The following is a 5943-nucleotide window of genomic DNA, read 5'->3' on the forward strand; positions in this document are numbered from 1 at the left end:
AGTGACTCCATTTTGGCCAGTTTCTTTTCTTTTTTCGCTTTTTAACATCTCCCATACCATGCTAACCTTGGGGTATGCCAAGGATCACAATCTGAAAATTACTGCTTTGGAATGTGCTTGAGTAATTTTTTTCTTCCTCAGTTTTTTCACATAATTGTTACCTGTTTTCAACCCAAAGGAACTGTGTTGCCACAAGTAACGGATGATTACACTGCCATTAAAAGGGATTATTATAAGGACTATGTAATAACATGGCAAGGCAGCTATAATGTAATAAGTTGGGAAAAATGAACAATTTTGCATGCATTGTATGATTATAGCTATATAAAAGTCTATATGCCTATATTCTTTGAATGCCTGAGTAACAGCAGTAGAATCATGGGTGATTTTTTTTTCTTTTTCAAATTTCATCTGAAGCTATTTAGCATCTAAAGAAAAACACCCTGACAGTGTCAGGCCACAGGCTGGAGCTGGTGCCCCCCTGCCCACCTCCCCGCTCCCGCTCGCCCTCCTTGGAGCAGCCCTGGACCCGCCCACCCACATCCAGATTTTTAGAAAATACAATGTCTAATGGTTATGAAGACCACATGGCCAAATCTGTAGGGATGACATTGGGAGAAAAAAATGTAATCATCATCTACCTCCCTCCAAACGTGACCCTGGATAAGTTGTACAGTCCCATTAGCAGTATTGGTGAAGTTGAATCTGTAAAACTTATTCAGGACAAAGTTGCAGGACACAGCTTGGGCTATGTGTCCTGAACTACATGACTGCAAAGGAAGCAGAGAAAGCAATAAACACACTGAACCGCCTGTGGCTCCAGTCCAAAACCATTAGGTGTCATATGCTCAGTGGTTGAGCATCGACTATGAACCAGGAGATTACAGTTCTTTGTATGATTACCTGTAATAATAAAAGCGTAATATGCTAATTAGACCGGACATCCTTCTGGACGACCTTCCCGATGAAGCTGGGCTGCAAGAGAAGCCTGGGTCCCAGGTGCCAGAGGGAAGCCGGTGCTGGCAGCCAGGGGAAGGAAGGCCTACTCTTGCATGAATTTTGTGCATCAGGCCTCTAGTATCTATATAAAAGGTCAACAGAGGTCAACAAAGATGCCAACTTGTACATCAGCGGGTTCCCCAGGACCATGATCCAGAAGGACATGAAGGACATGTTCTCTCAATTCAGGCAAATCATCAACTCCTGGGTCCTGGTGGATGAGATGAAAGGTTTGTCCAGAGGTGGGGCATTTATCCGGTTTGACAAATGGTCTGAAGCAGAAGAGGCAGTGGCCAGTTTCAATGGTCATAAACCCGCAGGTTCGATTGCAGTGAAGTCCGCAGCCAATCCCAACCAGAACAAACACGTGGCACTGCTCTCCCAGCTGTACCGCTCGCCACCTAGATGGTTTGGAGACCCCGTGCATCATAGGCACAGAGATTCAGGATCTCCCCTATGGGCGGAGATCACCTGAGTGGGCTGTGGTGTCAGTGTGGGTCTTCCGGCTGGTGCATCAACCTTGGGCAAGATGCCTCCGAGGGAATCCTCTGGCATATGTTTGGCCCCTTTGGTACAATCACCAACATGAAAGTGATACTCGACTTGGACACCAACAAGTGCAAAGGTTTTGTGACCACGACAAACTATGAAAAAGCCACGATAGCCATAGCAAGTCTGAAAGGCTACAGCCTGGGGGACAAAATCCTACAAGTTTCTTTCAAAACCATCAGTTCCCTCAGATAACTCACTTTTTGTACAGAATAAATAATTCAGAGTCAAGAAATTGAAGCTTTTCTGTTGACATACAACTCATTTTGTGCCAATGTTCACAAGTGTTTGTCTTAGTCTAAATGCGAAGTGAAAAGGTTTTTATACTCTGAGACGCAACCAACATGTTCAAATCTGACGCAACCAACATGTTCAAATTTGAAATCCCATAATGTTAGACCAACTTTAAGTTTCTTAAGTTATTTCCTTTAAAATATACATTAAACAGAAATCTAAGTAGACTGAGTTGACTAACCAGTCCTTCAGGATGGTTTAACTTCTAAGACTGTCTAACACCCATTTCATTTGGTGTCTCCACAAACTCAAAAAAAATAAATGACCTTTTAGTTTTCATGTTGAAACTAAGGATGTTAGGTGCTGAGTGTGCATTTTCTCAATTGCTTCAGCATTAAAAATATATATATACTAGAGGCCCGGTGCATGAAATTCATGCACGTGGGGGGGGGGGTGTCCCTCAGCCCAGCCTGCACCCTCTCCAATCTGGGACCCCTTGAGGGATGTCCAACCTCCCGTTTAGGCCCGATCCCACTGGGATCGGACATCCCTCTCACAATCCAGGACTGCTGGCTCCAAACCGCTCACCTGCCTCTGTCTGATTGCCCCTAACTGCTTCTGCCTGCCAGCCTGATCACCCCCTAACCACTCTTCTGCCAGCCTGATCGATGCCTAACTGCTCCCCGGCAGGCATGATTGCCCCTAACTGCCCTCCTTTGCAGGCCTGTTCCCCCCCAACTGCCCTCCCTGCTGGCCTGATCACCCACAACTGTCCTCCTCTGCAGGCCTGATCCCCTGCAACTGCCCTCACCTGCAGGCCTGGGTCCCCACAACTGTCCTCCTTTGCAGGCCTGGTACCCCCCCCCCCAACTGCCCTCCCCTGCTGGCCTGGTCCCTCCCAACTGCCCTCCCCTGCTGGCCTGGTCTCCCCCAACTGCCCTCCTCTGCTGGCCCTGTCACCCCTAACTGCCCTCCCTGCTGGCCTGATCGCCCACAACTGCCCTCCCCTGCAGGCCTGGTCCCTCACAACTGCCCTCCCCTGCAGGCCTGGTTCCCCCTAACTGCCCTCCCCTGCAGGCCTGGGTCCCCCCCAACTGCCCTCCTCTGCTGGCCTGGTCACCCCTAACTGCCCACAACTGCCCTCCCCTGCAGGCCATCTTGTGACGGCCATCTTGTGTCCACATGGGGGCAGCCATCTTTGACCACATGGGGCAGCCATCTTCTGTCTTGGAGTGACGGTCAATTTGCATATTACTCTTTTATTAGATAGGATATATTTTAAATTGATTTCAGAGAAGAAGGAAGAAGGAGAGAGATAGAAATATCAATGATGAGAGAGAATCATTGATGGGCTGCCTCCTGCATGCCCCACACTGGGGCTAGAGCCTGCAACTTGAGCATGTGCCCTGATTGGGAATCTCCTGGTTCATAGGTCAATGCTCACCCACTGAGCCACACTGGTAGGGCAACTGCTTCAACATTTTAAGAGATTTCTGCTTTGGTTGACATGAAATTGTTTACCCAAACAGGTCCCATTTCCACTCCCTGGTCACTCAGTCCCGGGTTCTGCTAAATGGTCCTGGCAGAGGCTGTGGGCCACATCTGGGGAGGGAGAGGGGCACATGCCAGGCCCTCCAGAGGAGGGCACAATGTTTCCCAATCCCAGACGTCAATGGGAACGTACCAAAGAATTTCATGGAAACTCCATATATTCCTGAGTCAGATGTAAGCCCCAGGCACACCTGAAGATGGGTTGCTACTCTGACATTATGAGTTCCTAGCCACACATTGCATGTGCAGTGCCCCACACATCAGATATTACTATTCACTGCCATTTCTTCAGTTTCCAAAAGCATTTAACATAGCTCAAATGCATAAGATAGTTCTATTTTTAATAATGCATAAACATTTGAGCATTGTATTTCTCGCATCCCTTCTCGTGAGTGCTAGACTTTTTTCTATTTTAATTGGATTTTGTTTTGAAACTTTGCTTTCATATGAACACTAAACAAAAAAGTACTTACTTCTTGCCAATTATCTATTGACAGAAAAAAAACACAAATTTAATTACATCCATACATATGGGAATTCCACATACATACGAAGTTCAGAGACAGAAAGTTAAAATTAAGTATATAAGGCATTTTGAGCTAAGGATGAGGTAAGGTGCCCTGAGGCTGCAGAGGGAAGGAAGTTCACTGTGGGGTGATAAGAAGAGCAAATGTTCAGTAATGGTTCAGTAATTTACAGTTTTCCCTGCCATATAGATAAGTTAAAAAAGTTATCTCTGATAATCTCTTATCATGGGCAGCCCCCTAATTTAAATTCTAGGCTGTTAAGCTAGGTACAGAAGTTGCTCTTAAACCTAAATAGGGTCTTGGTTGTCAGCTCAAAACAATTCCCATACCACAGAGGCACATCTTGGCATGACTTGTTCTGAACCCCTACACCAGAAATTCTCCGGAGTTCAGTTTCCCATCTCTCCCTCAATGGAAGATCATCTAGTCTAAATGTAGCCCTTAGATTTCTCAGAGCCACATGGGTAACTGATGTTTCAGTCCTGAGGTCTTGGACAAAGGTCAGGTTTTTCAAAAGAGGATGCACCTTGGAAATTTAAAGTTTATAACAGGTTCTCTTCTCGAAGAAGACATTTGTTTTTCTTTTTAAAAACAGTTCAACATTGCCCTAGCTGGTTTGGCTCAATGGATAGAGCGTTAGCCTGCGGACTGCAAGGTCCCAGGTTCGGTTCTGGCCAAGGGCACATGCCTGGGTTGTGGGCTTGATCCCCAGTAGGGGATGTGCAAGAGGCAGCCAATCCATGATTCTCTCTCATCACTGATGTTTCTATCTCTCTCTCCCTCTCCCTTCCTCTCTAAAATCAATAAAATATATTAAAAACAGTTCAACATTGAAGATATTGTGAAAATTAGAAAAAGAAAATGTTATATTGATTGCATTTTCCATTTGAAACCAATGGAAACAATTCTATTTAGAGCCTACCTGGTTTTCAGAATCTCCTAAATCTGTCTGGTTATGAGAACAAACTGGGAAGCTTTTGGAAATTATAGGTGCTTGGGCTGGCAGGAGATTATGACTCGGTATACAAGGGATGGTTTGTGTAAGTGAAGATCTATAACTAGGCCACAAACAACAACAACAAAACCATCCTAGGGTGACGAGCTGTTCTGATTTTAGCACTAGAATCCCTATATCCCAGAAAACTCTTCAGTCCCGGGCTAACAGGGACAGTTGGTCTTCCTAAATCATTTTTCCAGACTCCTAACCAAACCTAAGAGGGTGGGACTAAGAAGTTAAAAGATGGGTTATTTCAGGGAAAACCTTCCATTTTGTGCAACTAATTTAGAGCCCTTGCCAGATGGGATGCTGCCAGATTCATGAATTGCTCAATAAAGCCAATTAGATCTTCAGATTTACTTGGTTGATTTTTGTGTGTGTGTGTGTTTTTTAACAACTTGAATCTCTTTTAGTCATGATGCTAAACCCAGAGAAATGAAAACCAGAACGAATGCGGTGAAATCTTTGAAATGAACAAGTCATATCTTTGTTGGAGTGTTGAAACCACTTAGATTTTTAAGCCTCTAACTTCCCAAATGTTTCTCTTTTCCATTGAGCATTTTATTTAAGAGCATATGATAGGGAGTCTTAGCTGTTAGGACTCCAACCTAAAATCCCTCTTAGGAACAGGCCAAAAGAATGACGATTTCATCCAACATGTAGGTCCAATCCTCAGACATCATGGATAAACATTGTCTTTATTTTTGTTTCTTCTTTTTTCAACTTTCCAATGGTAAGATAATCAACTCAGACATTAACAAGAAGGCTTTCTTTCAAAGTTTGGACTGAAATTAAAGTGTTTGGGTCATTTGGTCCATCTGTTGACGTTGGAATGGGGTAGGGTGTAATTCTTGCATTGTATTACCTTCTAAGGTATCAAATAAGAACTCTTGAACATTAACAATGGGAGAAGTGCTGTTTATTATTAGAGATCTATTCTATTATGGGGAGCACACATTGAACCATGAGAGGCAACACAATGTAAAGCACGCTTCTTACAAATGTAGTGAAATGTGACTTTTTGCCCTTTCTGCATCAAATCATAGTGTGGGGGCAAAAACTGACCAAATAGTAATCTTTCAATCA

General features: G+C 44.4%; 1 pseudogene across 1 annotated transcript; it reads left to right on the forward strand.

Annotated features, from left to right (window-relative positions):
* The first annotated feature begins 563 nt into the window (after nt 1-563).
* On the forward strand, nt 564-1743 carry LOC308250667 (ELAV-like protein 1; annotated as a pseudogene). The gene is made up of 2 exons: nt 564-854; nt 1093-1743. The product of its transcript is annotated as an ELAV-like protein 1 (transcript).
* Nucleotides 1744-5943: the final 4200 nt, after the last annotated feature.

Source organism: Plecotus auritus (assembly GCF_963455305.1).
Source record: "Plecotus auritus genome assembly, chromosome: 6".
Taxonomy (NCBI): domain Eukaryota; kingdom Metazoa; phylum Chordata; class Mammalia; order Chiroptera; family Vespertilionidae; genus Plecotus; species Plecotus auritus.